This window comes from Mustela erminea, chromosome 11 (genome assembly GCF_009829155.1).
Source record: "Mustela erminea isolate mMusErm1 chromosome 11, mMusErm1.Pri, whole genome shotgun sequence".
Classification (NCBI taxonomy): Eukaryota; Metazoa; Chordata; class Mammalia; order Carnivora; family Mustelidae; genus Mustela; species Mustela erminea.
The window spans coordinates 46,595,788-46,613,549 of record NC_045624.1 but is presented as its reverse complement, the minus strand read 5'-3'; the positions used below and the strand labels follow the sequence as shown (position 1 = coordinate 46,613,549).

At 44.0% G+C, this 17,762-nt stretch overlaps 1 protein-coding gene and 1 long non-coding RNA gene across 3 annotated transcripts in view; one reads left to right on the top strand and one right to left on the bottom strand.

Moving 5' to 3' along the window:
- The window catches only part of CHN2 (chimerin 2), a 290,529-nt gene that overhangs the window by 54,082 nt on the left and 218,685 nt on the right, over positions 1–17,762 (top strand). The gene's annotated exons all lie outside the window — the stretch shown is intronic.
- Positions 1,239–2,978, bottom strand: LOC116569465. The gene is made up of 3 exons (XR_004277042.1): positions 2,743–2,978; positions 2,498–2,647; positions 1,239–1,577 (listed from the first exon to the last, which is right to left on the bottom strand). It is a non-coding gene; the product is annotated as an uncharacterized LOC116569465 (long non-coding RNA).

The following is a 17,762-nucleotide window of genomic DNA, read 5'->3' as shown; positions in this document are numbered from 1 at the left end:
TTTAGGGGGAGGAAACACTAATTTCTATGGGGCCATCCAAAAATGTAAGTGACATCTTTGGGCAGTTGGTTTCCCATCATGGAAAAGATTTAAGCAGAGTCTTTGGCATCCCGAGTGTTGAGGATGTGTGTTAGTTAGAGAATGCATTTCAGTCCAAGTAACAGAAAACCAACCACAGTGGCTTAACAAATAGCGATGAACCAACAAAATTCTCACACAATAAAATGTCCTGAATTAACCTCTTCAGTTCGGATCAAAGCACTAGGGTGCCACCAAGGACCCAGGCTCCTCTTTCTGCCCCTGCTGTCTTTACGTATCCTTCATCTTTGGTGCTTGAAGTGAGCTGCCTTACCTTTAGCCACACATGCTCATCCCAACAGGACGAAGAAGGTTGGATCCAGAAGGGACAGCTCACATGAAGCAAGTGAAAATTTTCTAGAATCCTCAGTGCCTTCAAATTAATTCTCACTGGCCAGAACTGGAGTCACATGACATCTCCTAAATGTGAAGATATCCAGGAAATTAAGTTTTTAGCTCAGTTCAATGCTACTTTGAACAAAATAGGTCTTCTATTTGTAAGGAAGGCATCATGGATTTAGGTTAGCTACCTAGCAGAGTAAGCCATAAAAGAGATTCTGGAATAGGTAGAAGATGGAAATAGATGAGCTCTTTCAACTATAAAAATTCAAAGATGCGGCTAGTGAATTTTTCCCCACCCTCAAGGCATTTGCAGTATATATACCAGATACATAATTCTGTCCTCCGGAAGCCTTAGTTCCTTTGTCTGTAAAATAGGGAAGATAATATCCACTTCACGCTTTCTTGGGGAGGGTTATAGGAGTTTAATATTTAGGGTGTTAATTGTAGTGTCTGGCCGTAGTAGATGCTAAATAAATGAAGCTACTCTTTTCACACTAGATGGTAAGCTCCTGGAAGTCTCCATGAAGGCAAGAATTGTGTGGTTCCATGGTGGCTCAGTGCCTAACACAAATCATCCTTTAGCAGATATTTGTTAAATGAATCAACCAGGCCATGAGCGCTAATGCAAATAAAAGGCGTACTCGAGATTAGTGAAATTTGTCATTTCTCAAGTAGGGTTTTGGCGCATGTATCTGAAGCATCTTCTGTAGTATGAGGTGGGGACAGTCCTCAGTAAGGGAAAATAATGAAAGGATAAGGGCAAGAAGTTGTTTTGATTGTTGTTAATAGTTATAGGTAACAGAAGCTACTATACCAGATTTAAGCAGAGAACGGTTTATTACAAGATATTATGAACCCAAGAGAACCAAGACTGTTCTGGCAGTTACTCCCTTGCTAATGTTGCTCATACTCAGCTTTGCTGTTACTAGGTAGTGGACATGAGAATCTGCCATAGCTGCCCCCAGGCAATCACACGCACGGGGTCCATAATAGCAGCCAATCTCCCTGTACAGCCACTGCTCCACATTTTCTCCTTCCAAATCTCCTGTGAATATGTCTGCTTGTCAGAGTCCACATCACACATAGACCTGGAGCTGCCAGGGAGCCTGGGAAATGTAGTTTGTAGCCTCTCAGCCGCTGTAGTCGAGGCAAGTTTGCTAAAAAGAGATTGGACAGGGTGCATAGCTAGCTAATGCACAATATCTGACCCAGAACTTCTAAGCAGCCGTGTGTAGTTGTCCCAGCAACACAGCCTGCAGGTCACAGAGGGAAGAGGCAACGTGCAGGAAGCATTGAAAGACCAGAGGAACACAGCGAAGCATTTAGGCCCACATACCTCCAGAACCTGCAGAACAGACATCCATGACAATAGGTTGCTAACTGGGGAACACAGAGAGTCAGGAGATGAGGAGAGGTGAAAGTAGTTGTCCATGTGCATGCATGGGTGGATTGTGTGCAGAGGGGGATGTGCTGTCCATTTCCCTTTGCAAGCGTACTGTCCTGGCTGCCCATCAGCACACAGAGCTTTGGGTCCAGGCAGAGCCAGCAAGCTCATCACACTGCCCAACTGACCCCATCCATGACCCCAGATGACAAAGTAAGTATGATAAGGGAGGGACTCAGGTGGCCATCGTACAGTGTGGCTCCCCTGGCCCTGGCCTGTATGACCTTCCAGCTAGTCCTAAAATGTGGGCTATGGGAAGGAATGATCAGAAGGCTAGGAGAAGAATGTTTTGTCAGTAACACCAGGTCATGAGACTGGAAGGAATAATCTCAATGATTTAAAAAAGAGAACATAGAAACATGATTGGAGATGTGCTTTTCCCTCTTCTCTTTTCATCTTTTTTTTTTTTTTTTTCAACTTCAGTCATGTTTTATAGACTTGTGTGACATAGGCAGCGGGACAGCTGAGCAATTAGCTGGAATTAATCTTGTAGACAGCCAATGTGACAAGCTGGACGATTCAGGTTCACAAAGGATCTTTCATAGGAAAGACAAAACAAAACAACCCAAACCCAAACCAACAAAAAACCCAGTCATGATTTATCCCTCATCCACCCCCACCCCTTTTACTTACTCTTTATTGTAGGGCTTGTGGAGGATTTGACTGATGTCCTGACAGCATTTGTTTCTTTGCAAGCTGCATACATCTCAGCTCTTCGCTCGGGTGTACCTTCTGTAAGCACAGGATCCAGAAATGCAGCGTGCTGTATGCAAACATCATTTTCTAGAAGCAGAGCCCGTGTAATGCCATTAAATGCAATCGGAAGTTAGCAAGCATCTTACTGGAACTCTCTTCCAAACGTATCTAATCCAATTTACCTTTCCTTTGGTATTTAAGTCCCTGGCAGCTTGAGTGGACATTTCTCAGAGCAGTTTGGCTTGAATAGTCGCCCTGTTTTATCTTTCTTTCCTCTTCTCTGTGCACTTCCTGTTCCTATCTCAGCATGCTGTTACAGTGAGCATTAGCTGTTGGGTTACAGTTAGTTCCAGACATAGAACTTTGATGCCATATAAAAAACGTTCACTTGACTTCAGCATCATGGTGTGTCAGGTGTGTTAGCTGGGTGAGTGAATGAGAGACAGTCCTGTCCTCAAGCTCCAGGCGACTCATCTCTTTTCGGAACCGCAGAATCTTGTGATCATGTGAGAACACTTTATCTCTAATAAACCTGGAATTTCATGACTCATCTGTGCATGATTTTAGTGTTTCTTTTTCAGTTGAAAGTGTTCTCTTTTAAGAAGGAAAAGTTTGCACACAAACATTTGCAAAGAGGGGAAAAAACCATTTCCCATTCTTTCAGCTTAAATACAATTACAATATTTTAACTCTCACCTTGCGGTTTTAAATTTATGTCGAGCAACATGGCCCTAGGCGATTTAATTATCTGCTTCTGATCTCATCACAAAGTAGTGGAAGCCTGAGGGGAAAGACTTTTCATTCCTCAGTATCTTCTGCTAGGAAGCTGGTGCTCTTGGATGATTTGTTCAAGGAATTATTTTAAAGTGCATTTACTGTAAGTACATCAAGCTGGTCTAGTAAAGATGTTCTTTGATGATCTTTTGAGACCTGGAGACATGAGCTGCAGGGTAAGAGAACTCAGATAGTCCAGGAGCCAGTCTTCCAGCCTGTGAGGAGAAGCTGACATCCCCTGGACCCAAATCTACCTGTAGGACCCTCCATTAACCAAAGACCCTTTCATGGTAAAGACTTCTGGTGGCACATCCTTTTGGTCACTGGGGAAACAAAGCTAAAGGACTAGATGGGGGTACTTTCTCAGGCTCAAAGCCATGCAGGTATAGGCAGAGGTTTACCTTAATGACATTCTGAATAGAAGCAGAGAGTGTCCTTCAGAGCCTTTGGCAATGGCTGGAATTGCCAACTGGCCTTGCCATTAAAAACCTATACTGGGGGCACTTGGTGGCTCCGTTGGTTAAATGTCTGATGCTTGGTTTCGCTCAGGTCATGATCTCATGGGTCATGAGATGGAGCCCCACGTCAGGCTCCGCACTCATTGGGGAGTCTGCTTGGGGATTCTCTCCCTCTGCCTCCCTCCTCCCTAAAAGTGAATAAATAAATTTTTAAAAATCCCCAAAAACCTGCACTGCTTTCCCTGTCTGATGCTCAGACTCCCATGCTTTGTTTATTCACCTGTGGTCTTTGCACCAGACCTGAGCACCGTGAATGAGTGACCACCTGGCCTCACTAAGGTCATTTGCCGGAAATCTCTGTGTGGTCCATCCCAGCCCTTGTTCTCATTGGGTTTGGTTACATCATGATGTCCTTTTATAGGTATCGGTAAGTCACCACTTCCTCGGCCGGCTGTCATCTCAGATACAGCGCGTATAAAGCTGACCTCGTGCAATGTGTCACAGTTGAGCTCGATAGTCTGCACACCTTTCACATCAGCAGCAGCAGCCCTGCTCTCCTTGTCACGCACGCTCCACTGTTCGGACTGTTCCCTGTCCTTCACCATCCCTTGCTCTTGTTTTCCTTTCCACTCTTCCACTAGCCCTGCACCTAGATTGTAGCAATCATCTCCTCCACCCTGGAGTGTTAGAACGGAAAGGGCCCTTTTGCAGCCAATCCAGTAGCTTCAGCTGACAAATGAGGAGGCGGCAGCTCCAGGGAGGCAGGCTAAGAATCTTTGCTCCAAACCAGTCAGACCTACTGTCCTTCCTCCAGCTTCCGCGTTCCTGCTACCCTGCCGGGTGATGTCCTGGTCGCCTCCCACCTGCCTCTCTCCTTCCAGCCATTCTGTGTGTATCCAGTTTTCACGTTTATTTGGCTGAAATATTTCTTTCATCATCTCTCTCTTGTCCACAGATTTTTAGTGGTCCCTACTGCTGGGACAACTCATTACTTTATCATCTGAACTGGGATGCTTGAGAGTAATAGACGTGCTAAGACAATAGACACCTACCAGAACAGCCCTGGATAAACCAGGATGTAGATTCACACTTCATATAGCCTAGATCAGAGATCCTAAATCAGAAGGACCAAACTTTGCCCATTGGAATTGAAGGTTTTCCACATTCGGGTCCTGGTTACACGTCTAAGCTCTGTCCTCAATCATCTACGTGCTGTCTTGCCACAGCCAGCTTGTTCATCCTTCTCGCCACACTCGATGTATCTTTCTGCTCGGGAACCTAAAGGTTTTCCTCTGCTTCCCTGGCATCTCTGCTTTCTTCAAGGGCCCCCTCAAATCCCTTTTCTTCCATAAAATCTTCTAAGTCAGTTGTGTCTCCCGAGAATGTCTAGCTCCTCCACAGTCGTGCACTTGTTATCTCTACTACTAATTGGATCCTTATAAGGGATGAAATGAGGTGTTTTGATTTTTTTTGCCTTCGTGGTGAGGATAGTCTCTGATCAGCCTCTCTATAAATTTAATGTCTGCTTCCAAAGAGAGAGGTCCACAAAATAACACAGAAGGAAAACAAAAACATTCAAAATGGAAATCAGAATTTATTTATTTTAAAGGTTTTAGTTATTTTTTTGACAGAAGAGAAAGGGAACACAAGCAGGGGAAATGGGAGGAGGGGGAAGCAGGCTTCCCACTGAGCAGGGAGCCCGATGCAGAGCTCGATCCCAGGACCCTGGGATCATGACCTGAGCCAAAGGCACATGCTTAACGACTGAGCCACCCAGGCACCCCAGAAATCAGAATTTTATTTCACTCACGAGTGTAGGAGACTGTGCACCCTCTGCTGAGGGGACTCCAGCATCATCTAGCGGAAGTACCGAGCAAACCCACCTCCGTCTGTGGGGCCCTATGACAGCACGGGTGTCGGCTTATTGCCTGGGTTTTATTGGAACCCCAGAAGGCTCGAAACACCCCAGTGTCCAGCAGTGGGGAACCAGTTGAATAGACTGTGGTATAGCACACATTGAGGCATCATGTAGCTGTAAAATGAGAGAGAGAAGGAAGATGTCTGTTTATGAGTATGGAGAGGTCTTTTTAAAAAATATTTTATTTATTTATTTATTTATTTGAGAGAGAGACCGAAAGAATGAATGGTGGGTAGGGACAAGGAAACTTTCTGCTGAGCAGGGAGCCTGATGCAGGGCCCAACGAAGTCTTGATGCTAGGCTCACTCCCAAGACGCTGAAATCATGACCTGCGCTGCAGTCAGACACTTAACCGACTGAGTCACCCAGGAGCGCCTGAATAGGGAGAGATCTGTTAAGATATGCACAAGTGAGGAAGAACAAGGATATTGTGTGCTGCTGCCCAAGTACCTTTAAGTACTTTATTAAATGAAATTCTTTCTTTTATAATGTATAAAGTGTAATTAATTTTGCTTTCCCTCACTGGCAGTATTTTCATGCTTGACTTGGTGGAACTGAGTAACCATCCAGGAAGGGATACCAGAGCTATGCTTTAGAAAATTCTTTCTGCCACGAGTGAGGGCACTTTGAAGTGAGGAGGGGAAGCCTGGGGAAGGCATGGCCATGGGGTGGAATCAGCATCCAAGCGCCCATCTTGCAGCCCTGGATTCTGCTCTGTCAACCAGGTTTCCTTATAAGAAGCTTATCCATTTGCTGGCTCCATATCTCAGGGCTCCCCTCTGATTGCTTCTGACCTTCAAGAGTTTAGGCTTTTGTTTCAGATGAACATTTTATTTGGCAGTGTGATTTTTCAGCCTGGTAATTTTGGACACCAGACTTCTTTTATTTGGTGATGTATGTGGTGGTTTCTCCCAATAGCAGAGTCAGGGAAAAAGAGATCCTTTGTCCCACTCATTGCGTTTCATTCCATGAAATGTAATTTACAGATTTTTAAGAATGCCATTTAGAAATAATCCCCTGTTAATAGACCACTTTGCAATTGTATTCTATTGTTTTCTAACAACTTTGACACTTCTGGGGAAAAAAAGTTTAAGACATGATTTTTTTAAAGCAGACATCAGGGATGACCTGTTGTAAGAGGACATTATTATTATTATTATTATTGTTATTATTATTCTGTAGGAAGTAATGATTCCTCACTCCCAAACCCCCCCATCCAATCAGTTATCAGTCATAATAGATTAATAGATGTTCTTGATGAAGTATGTTCAGGAACACTCCAGTCAGCTGTCTTTTTACATGTTTTTTCTATGTTTCATCATATGACCTTATATTATTCTTCTGACAACTCTTTAATGAAAGAAACTGAAGCTCAGAGAGGCTTAGTAACTTGGTCAGGGTCACACAGCCTATTTAATGACAGGCCTGGGTTTGAACTCAGGATCTTCACATTATAGAGCTGGTATTTTCACTGTATACACTGCCTCCCCAACTTGGCCAAGCTCTATCACTTCTGCCTTTGCTAGTGCCTTTCACATCCTTTCCAAACCTACTGAAAACAGTTACGAGTATCCTCATTATCTCTCCCCTGAAGTAAATGATTTCCTCTCAACAGGCCTCTATCTTCAGATTTGCCCTCTTATAACCTGAAAATCCTCCCTGAGCTCCATCTCCTTAAAGACCACAAGAATTATTCTTCCATTTCATATACATGTTCCAGGGTATCTACCCAATATATGGCGGATGAGTCCTTGCAAAGCCTTGTTGTAACTAGAATTAGAGCTCATTTACTTACTTAAAACAACAAACATTGTTAGGCAGGACACATTAGCTTGAATTGAAATTACCTAAAATAAGTACCAGCATTGGATGCTCTAGAGGTCATCTAATGGAATGATTTTAAAAGGAAGTAAATTTACATAGCTTTAGTGTAAATTTCATGGGCTCCGCCCTCAAAGAATGGCACATTAGATAGGATTGTACACAAGACTTTTCAGATTATTTTGGAAAGCAACAAAGTGGCGATCACTTATTTTGTAGTGCTCATGAAAACACATCTATGGGCAATAAAATTAAAAACTGGTCTCATGTTGTATAAATGCACCATTGACGCTGGATAAAATGTCCAGTGACAGACTCATACACACATTCCAAAGTGCTTTATCTCAAACTGGGTAAAAGGATGTGAAGATGGTGGGTTTCAGAATCTGTTAGATGACCAAAAAGTAACTCTAACAATGACTAAGGTACTGTTGACGAAGATATGTATCAAGAATTTAATAAAATTGTGTCAAAGCATCGGAAGGAAAAAGAGCTATATTTCTAAGTATATTATCTTCTACAATGTGTGATTGTGAATATGCACATGTAAATTAATTATAATTGGAAAATTAACTATTTCAATTTTAACCTTGAAAGTTCATATGTTTAAACTGACAAAAAACTTTTTTCCTTATTTTCTCATTAAGAAAGCAGAGAGTTGCTTTATCTTTTGGGTCACCTGATTTTCACACGTCAGCACTGTACTCCTAGAAAATCAGCTACAGACCCTGCTCTCAGGACACTAACAGTCCAGGAGAGAAACATAGCCACTACTATTGCCACAAAACCTCTTTAAATTTAGTGGCATAAAACAGCAATCATTTTATTAGGTTCATGGACACTGTGGATTAGGAATTCCAGAAAGGGACAGAGAGGACAACTTTGTGTTGCTCCATGGTGTTTGGGGTCTCAGCAAGGAAGACTTGAAGGCTTAGCTGGACTCGTTCAAGAGTTTCTTTACTCACTGGCACTGGGCTTCCTCACAGCATGGCAGCCTTTAGGTAGTCAGACTTCTTACAGGGTAGTTCAGGGCTGCAAGCACAAAATTGCCATTGAACAAGGTAGAAGCTCCATCGCCTTTTTCTGACCTGGTCTTTTTCTGATGATGACTACTCATTGTTATTCCTGTCAGTCTTTTGATTACATGCAAGTCAGAGATCTGCTCAGATTCAGGGGAGGAGGCCTAGACCCCACCTCTCGTGGTGAAGAACATCAGTTCCACATTGTAGGAGATCACGTGGGATGGGATATACTGGTGTAGGCTATTTTTGGAAAATATAGTCCAACCCTTTGGCAGGCCCACTTCTAATAGTTAGAGAAGATGGACAACGTAGCGGAAGTGTCGTGGGGTGAAAGCACCATCCTGTATGGATGAGGCTTGGGCAAGGGAGAAATGGTGGGATGGGGACATTTGGGAAAGCAGTGACAGCACTCAGATGTAGGATTACTGAGATCCAGGCAACTGGATGAAGATGTGGGTTAGGGAAGAGATTGCTAGATATTGTGGAGTCTGGAGGTCAGGCAAAACCAGGGAACAGAAGCAGAAAGGTGTATGTGGGAAGGAGGCAGGTGAGATCTGGGAAAGGAAACTGTTCACAGTAACACTAATCATGTGTAAACCACACTGTACCCTCATTTCCACCCTCAGCCTTCTGGCCCTGCACCCACCACTGTCCTGAGACTCCTCCCACATACATACCTCCTTGTAGTTTCCTCCTAACGGCTACTTCCTTTGCCCTTTCTGCCCTCCTCACCTCTCTACATCTATGGTACCCTCTCCAGTCTTCCAGCAGAACGTGCTTGACTGTTCCACAGGTCCTGCTGTTTACTCTCAACCATCTCCAATACCATTGTTTGGCCCATGCATAGCATCTGACTCTGTATTACCCTTTTCTCTCAAAATTCTCTCGGGTCTTGACTTCATTTGGCTCTCTTTCCACCTTTCCGCCCACATGTTCTCAGTTTCCTGGGTTGGTTCCTTTTTATTTCTTTCAGCTGGCTCACTATTTATTGGTGTTCCCCAAATAAGGTTTCTTCCTTGGCTATTGTCCCTGCTTCTTCTGCTCTCAGCATGTGAAGGTGAGCTTCAGGTGGACCATGGCCCCCTGCAATAGGCAATGAGTTTTGCAAGCTTATGGAAGTAGACATGTATTTCAAGGATATGATCCATAACTTCATCACATTCTCAAAGTGGTCTCTGAGTTCAGAAAACTCAGAAGGCTGAGACCCACCGCTTTCTGCATATTTATTCCATGGCTTCAAATTGATATTCAGTCCATATCACTCCCTTAAACTTTAGGAATCTTCCTTGGCTGCACTGGAGACTTTTCAGGGAAGCTTAAAGAAATGTTGGTAATCAATTGAATCAGAATCCTGGGTATGGGGTCCAGTGGGGTAATATTTCAAAGGAAATGTTAATCCTGTTTTGTGTCAGTCATAAAGATAACCCTCATGGTTAATATTTTAAACTATTTTCTCTTTACTAAGCTAAAACAAGTAATACCATCTTAAAGAGAACTGAATTATATCAGGATTAGGCTGTCAATTTAGGTGATGAAGGTCTGGATTTTTTTTTTTTAATCAGTCCTATAGAGAATAGTTTGAAGATAATTGTTTTCTGTGGACTGACTTCATTCAGCAGACTAACCCTTTTCTACTTTGCATAATTGTTTCTTTTATTTTCATCTATTAAGGTGAAACTTCCTTACTAAAAAGAAAGTAGATTTTAATGGGTGAAGTTTTTAGTTTTCAAAATAAAGAGAGTTTTGGAGATGGATGTCGGTGATGGTTGCCCGAAAGTGTGAGTGTGGTTAAAACAGTACATCTCATGATATGAATATTTGACCACAATTTAAAAAAATACTTTAAAAATTTTGAAAGTGGACAAGAGAGTTGACTGTTAACAGAAAAAAAAAAAAGCCACTGGATTTAGATGGAATAAGTCATGGCCCTTTTAAAAGAAGTTTTGTTGTTTCTCAGCAAAAATTCAATCCATTGAGAAATGATATGAAATCTGTTTCTCTCAGTCACAGTGAAACCATGAGGGTGGAAAGTACCTGTTATAGAGAATTCCACACATAGGCAAAAAGAAGTAACCCTATCTCTGCCTAATTCAGTTCATAGTAACCAGACCATAACTACCCCCAACTCACTCCCATGTGTATTTCCTAGAAAAAAAAAAAAAAAAGAAGAAAAAGAGAAAGAAAGAAAGAAAGCTCACGTATCTGGTAATCTATAATGTAAGAACCAGCATAATTCCTAAATATGTATACTTCCAGTTGGGGAGTTGGGGTGGGTGTATTTTAAAAAGCAATTGAGAAATTACCCAGAGGACTTTCTTTATGGTTTCTTTATGGTATTCTTTATGGTTTGTGTGGTATAGTGGTATAGTATGGTATAGTGGTTGAGCTCACAGAATCTGCAGCCAGAATGCCTCGGTTTTAATTCAGACTCCACTATCAGTCATCAGCATGATCGTTGGCAAGTCAGTTAACCTGCCGGTGCCTCAGTTTCCTCACCTGTCATGTTGGTACTTACCTCACAGAATTAAATGAGATAGTACATGTGAAGCACTTAGGACAGAACATACCATGACTCTCCTTTGAGAACCTCAACACCCACCCTACGCCCCAGCATTTTATACCCCTCCCTTCTCTCCTGAGGTGTCATGGCTATTTTGCCAGCACAGTCGACAATGCAACCCTTATTTCTTCAACTTCACCTGACTCCATAGAACACTCATCCATTTACCGAGCTTCACGTTTTCCGAAGGCTCTGAGTTACCTCCTGACTGGGTAGTCCTCCTGCTTCCTCTGGGCACTCTTGTCTCCCACCTGCGTTCCTTACCCACCTCCCTCCGGATGCTGCACTCTTTGAGCACTTGATTTCCTTTCAGCCATACATCATAGAACGTGTTAGTGTTCATCTTGTTCAATGAGTTTTTGAGTCTTAGGGTTTCTGACTGAAGTTGGTTGTTCCTCTTTTCATCCACTGACGGTTTCAGACAGTTTATAAAGGATGGCCTCTTTGTCAATAGAACATGAAAGGATTTGCAGAATAACATTACTCTTAACAAAAATGTGTGTCAGAACCTAATTGAGATTCCATCTTGACAAGAGAGAATGAAAATAAAAGAAGTCATGAAGTGAATGGGACACAAGGTGAGAGTAAGCACAATGCTTAAGAAACGCCCCCCCCCCCACTGCCACCATTTTCATCCCGGAAAGAGGAGGCCACAGGCGCATTTATAATCTGATGCCAAAGAAGACAGTACAACTTTCATTTGTTCTTCTAGACTAAACTGACCAAACTCACCAACCAAACACATAAACCTCCTGAAACCTTGGTCTGTTCTGAGTATGACTTCGGCCTCCTTAAGGATCCTGGCTGGGAGCTAGACAGGCTGTTAATTAACTGACAAGAGCTTCGTAAACTGCTTAAGAGATGTGGGTGGGCAACAGGGACTCCGAGAGCAAAGACAAGATGATTAAATAAAAATCCTCTCTGATTAGGATAGATCTACCTGCCTTATCACTCCTGAATCCAAAGTATGTTAGTGCAGATGGCAGGAGTCTTCTCGAGAGACATGGGCTGAGGGGAGTTCCTCAGGGCCGAGGAGAGCAGTAGCCCAGCTCCTCTCTCTAGCATGCAGGGAGGAGTATCTTACAGCCCTGTGTAGTGAGCAAGAACTGGGGAATAAAGAATGTTGATGCCAACTAGACTGAGTACAAAGGACAGCCCTTGGCATGGCGGGTGAGTAAAACCAGAAGGCAAAGTCTCGAGTTTTGAGGCAACTCATAAAGTCTGATTTAAATGGTAAAAGCTTCACTGCCACTTGAGTGAAGATTCACCTCAAAAATACTCAATTCATATATTCTGCCTGCCATTGGCTCTGTGACATATTGCCCAAATGACTGCCAGATGTGTGTGTCTTCTACAAAGCAAATTGCTGATACCCTCGCAGCGTGAGGTCTCCAAGCTGAGTTTCCTAGGAAACTGGGCCATCAGGAGGGCATTCTCACTGAGCACTCGCCAGAGGGGGAGACTCCATAAATAGTTCCTTTTTTCCAAAGTTGTTCTTTCCCACCTCCTCTCTGTCCTACCACCCCTCACATCAAAAATGTCTAAACAATGGATGATCTAATAAGATACTAAATGGGCGATAGTATTACCTTTGAATACAAAGAATGTCTTTGCTGAATCTCAGTTTGGCCATCTTGCCTGTCAGATGAACGAACAAGATAAGAGTTGTAGAATTGGGCGTTTTCCAGAAAAATCTGTGACCAGTGATCCCAGTCATTATTCCACTGTGTGGAAGATGATGTGAGAAGAGTCATGTGAGATCTAGGGTTTAGAGACTGTTTGTATGTCTTGTGATCCAAGGTGTAGATGCATTACTTAGTGAGGTCCCTGCCATGACAGGCATTGCCCCATTTCACAGTCCAGGGAGTTGAGGTTTAGCAACTGAGGTCTATAATTTACCCAGGGGCACCTAGCCAGGAAGAGTGGAGCAGAATTTCAAGCCCCAGTTCACTCCCAAGTGTTCCCATCTTCAGTGTGAATGACAGGCTTGTTCTGAGTGTCGCCTTCCTGTCCCCTTCCTCCCATCCCTTCCTATCCAGACTACTGACCACACAGCCAACAACAGGAACCAGAACCCCCTCCAGAAGCCTCTGCCTCTCTGAGCAGTGACATCCCTCACACCCAGCCCGGGCCCCGACAATCACTTTTTGCAAAATGGTGACCATAAATTAGAAAGACTGAGGGTGTCAGCCAAATGGAGAACACAGTTCCCTTTCAGGGCCTTGAGCCCTGTGGCTCCTGTTCTGGTCCCTTCTGCTTAATGACTGTTAAACCTTATACCAAAACCACCTTCAGAGCTTTCTGGCCCTTTGTCTGGTCCTGGTTTATCAAGTGGGATAATATCACCTGTCCTGCTTACTTCACAGGCTTGTTCTGGGGAATTAGAAAAGTTAATATAAATGCTTTGCAAAATAGCAGATTGACTACATTGGCCCTTCTCTCTTTTTAAGATGAGAAGCTAGAGTCATTTTCTATTTGAAGTTCTGCCCATCTCTGAAAGGAAGGACTCCAGATGGGTCAAATCCCTCCTTTCGCTTGACACTTTCCTACCTGGCTCAAGCACCACCTGCCTATCGGCTCCAGGAACATTTAGAACTTTGCACCATTTGGCATTTCTCACCGAGTGCCTGCTGACCTCCCCTGCACTTCTCCATGGCAGGCATATCATTGGGATACACTTCTCTGTATCTCCGCAAGACAGCACAGTACCTTCTGCACATTAGGCACCAAATACACATTTCTCAAGGGTTTCTTAAAGGATGCAAAAAGCAAGCTACTTCTCTCCAGGGAGGACCTTGAGGGGTGTGGATCGTAGTGCCCAGAACCAGGCACTGGTACCCATTTGAATTTTCTCTAGTTTCCCGTAACTTGGGAGGTGAATGTGTCCCTGTTCTGGGAATCTGGTATTTGTCGCATATATGAACAGTTTATGTTGATCAGGCCACAGAGTCTTCCCCATACCATAGGATAAGGAGAGGCTCCAGACCATTCCATCTACATGTGCCAGCATCACCCAGCCTGTGTTTTGGCTGATCTGTAATTTGGATGACTCTCCTTGAAACAGGACAGCCAAATCAGCTTCCTGCTGATAACAGTAATCAGATTTTATAGCAAGGTCCCCAGTTAGGCAGGGCAAACAGAGAGGCAGCCCGAGCTATTGATCTGTATTGTGAGAGGTTCTTTTCCATTGAAATGGCTGAATATTTTGTGCTAAAACCTTCCTCTTCCCTGTACCCTGCATATTTCTCCTATGCATGATATGGGACAGAAGTCATTTTAATTATCTTCTTTATTTTATTTGCTGAGTTAAAACCCTGGAATTAAGGTTTGGGGAAACAAATCATCCATATTTAATGTATGCGATTGGCTCAAAAGTGTCATTTATTTTAGATAACACGGGAGGAAGTATAAATTATTTGATAGTGTAGCAGCATTTTCAGTGGTGTTTTTTATGTCTTTTGTATTTCATGCCTTTTGAAAAATAGTCTTCCTGGGTATCCGCATTGGCTATAGTGTATTTTTTTTTAATAAAAATTACTAACTATGCCAGGCATTTTGAACTTCTCTTAATCTTTGCATTTGGAAGAGAATATTCTCTAGGTAGTTTTGAAGGTAATAATAGCAGTGAGAATGCATGGATACATCTGTATGGATTCCCAAGGAAGGCTTCTCCAGATGTGGAATGCCATGGGGAGGCAATCTGCTTTGCATAATTGACAGCTGCCAGCCTGTGATCCTCTGTGCTAAATTGGGGCTGTGGCCACAGAAGGCAGCAGAGCAGCTGGGCTGCTGGGAGTCAAGTCCCTGCACTCGCATGACTTTTCTCCTATAACCATGCGCACGGTCCCTGCCCCTAATACGGGGTGCACTGCTCCCAGAAGGGAAATGGTAACTCCGACCTGGTAGGTGGGAGGAAACATATTGATTCACTCAACTGGGCCACAGTTGGATAATCAGGGGTTAGCTTTTTACTGCATCGACTTTGACATTTTAACCTGAAATTCTTTAGACACCAGTTTTCAGATGAGGCAGGATCAGAAATTAGAAAGACTGAGGGTATCAACCATATGGAGAACACAGTTCCCTTTCAGCGCCCTGAGCCCTGTGGCTCCTGTTTCTGTCCCTTCCACTTAATGACTGTTAAACCTTACACCAAAACCACCTTCAGAGCTTTCTGGCCCTCTGTCCTGTCCTGGTTTATCAAGTGGGATAAAATTACCCGTCCTGCCTACTTCACAGGCTTGTCCTGGGGAATCAGAAAAGTTAATATAAATGCTTTGTCCACTGTCATGCCAATTTCAGCAGAGTGCACAGATGGATTAATAAACAATGTCTGGTATGGATGGCCTCTGTCTTTCTGATTCTCTTCCTCTTTTGAATTATGGCCTCTGTCCTAAGTACTTCCTGATAAAAACAATAGCTACCGTTTGTGGAGCGCTTTGCAGTGGGAGCACTGAGGCCCATGCTTCACGGGCATTATTTTTATTTAATCCTCTCGATTGCCTTGCTGGTTGGCCCGCACCACTTCAGTTCTCATAAGCACTGGGCTCCGAATCCATGACATTCTTCTAGAGAAGCCAGCCCCACTTGCCCACTTGCCTCGAAGCTGCTTGCGAAATGAAGGAGCTACAGTCTTCATTTCCGATTTTGACAGTTTTCAAGTGGCTTAAAATGTGATCAGTTGCTGAATCATTTTTTAATGTTTGAGTGCACCGTAGGCTAATAAGTAGAGACTGTACTTGTGTCTGTGGAGCAGAGAGCGCGTGAGGGAGAGACTCTGGAAAGAGAGAAGGAGAGAGTAGGGGAGAGAGGAAGAAAGAATGTGTGACTGACGGAAAAAGATGTCATTTTGCATATGTGAGAGAAATAGTGATTTTCTAATATTTTAGGTACAGATAATCCTTGAAAGCATGTAATTCATTAGTTAATGGGCTTTTGATGTTCATAGTGCGGAAGAGTTGGGAATACATGATCCTGATAATCTTCATAAGCGATTAGAAGATGCTTACAGTAAGACACTTCCCAGCACCTCAAAACCTTGCTGAACAGAAGTGATTGCAGTCGAGGTGAGCTGGAGGAGGTGAGAGGCAGGGGAGCGAGAAGGGAGCGAGACGGGTAATGGCTTCAGACATGCTTCACCAGCAAGGCTTCTTGTGTCGCTTTCCTCCTCCCCATGAATTGAGTGCATTAAATACGGCTGTGGCAGGTCCCTGTCTGCCTCTGACAGCAAGTGCCCAAGTTCAAGCCACTGGCGATCAGGTGTGTCTGGTGAAAGCCCCCTGGTTGTGCGCTCCCAGCCATGCTGGACAGACAGGTGATCTTCAGGCAGCCCGTTTTAATGCTGACCCTTGTGATTCCAGAGCCTTCTGTAGAGATGAAGCACCCTGACATTCGTAAATGTTCCGAGTTCCTTTCCACCTCCCGGATGCCCTCCGGGCTGGGTGTCCTGCTGGCTGGGTGCCTTTAAAGGGCCTCTTAGGTGAATCCTGCCTGGGAACCTGAGCATAACCAGGTCAGACGTGGGAGTTCCAAGTTTGGTAGGAAATCAGGTGCTTTCTGTCCAGGCCAACCATTGAATTTGAGGTAAAGAAACAACATTTGTAAAGGAACAACAAAGACTGGCTTCTCTGGCAGAATCATTTCTTGTATTTCAGATGTTGATTGCCAGTCTTGTGCCTTATTTAGGGCTTTTCTTTCTCCACTCTCTGGCTGCTTTGCCTTCTCACGTTGCACACTTTTCATTCCCTCTAGAAAGCAGGGCAGGTAAGAGACAGGAGCTGAAACTCAAATCTGATCATTGTGCTGCTAATAAGCAGCTCTGCTAACGATTTTTTTCTGCTCCTGGAGTGCAGGGAGGGAGCATTTCTTATTAATCTTTGCACTTCTTCCCACCAGCACTTTACCCAGGTGTCTAAGAGGAGCGCAGTGATTGCTTACAGGTGGATTAGATTGTGGCGAATATTTTGTTGCAGTTTGCAGGACAGAGATGGAGACAGTCCTCCGGCTTCATCTGTGAGGGGAGTCCTGAGGTCCCTGGAACCTCCAGAGAAAGTGGCTCTGCCTGCAGGTTCGCTCTGTCACAATGTTTTTCACACCTGGAAGGGGACACTGGATCTGGGTGGTTCTGCCTGCCCACCCAGTGATGGGCTGGCATTTTGTGTTCCCCATCACAGACCTGGGGCTCCCTCTGGGGCCTGGGCTCAGGCTCATCTCTGATCCCTTGGGTCCATGTGGTCAACCTATAGGGTGTCTCTGTCACAAGACTTACGAATCATCACTTTCTGTCTAGCCCCGGTCATAGCGTTTGTTGATTTCATGGGCCAGACACAAATGTCAGTTCTCATATGCATCTGGGCACTGTCTGACTGAGAACAGAGAGGCCAAGGAAGGCTACTCTCTCTGCCTTGCCAAGGAGAATGAACAACTGTGAACCTCCAGGACCCATGTCATAGGCCGAAGAAAGGCAATTCAATCGTAAGAATTTGGGGTAAGGCAGGTAATAAGGCTACAAAGGAGAGAACCTGCACCCAAAACCAAGAAGGTGGTGAGTCTGAAGCAGACGAAAGCTTGGCTAGGGAAGGCAGGCAGGCTTCCGCCAAAGAGAAAAATAGGTTCTTCCTAAGTCAGTGGTTCTCACACATTTTAGGTT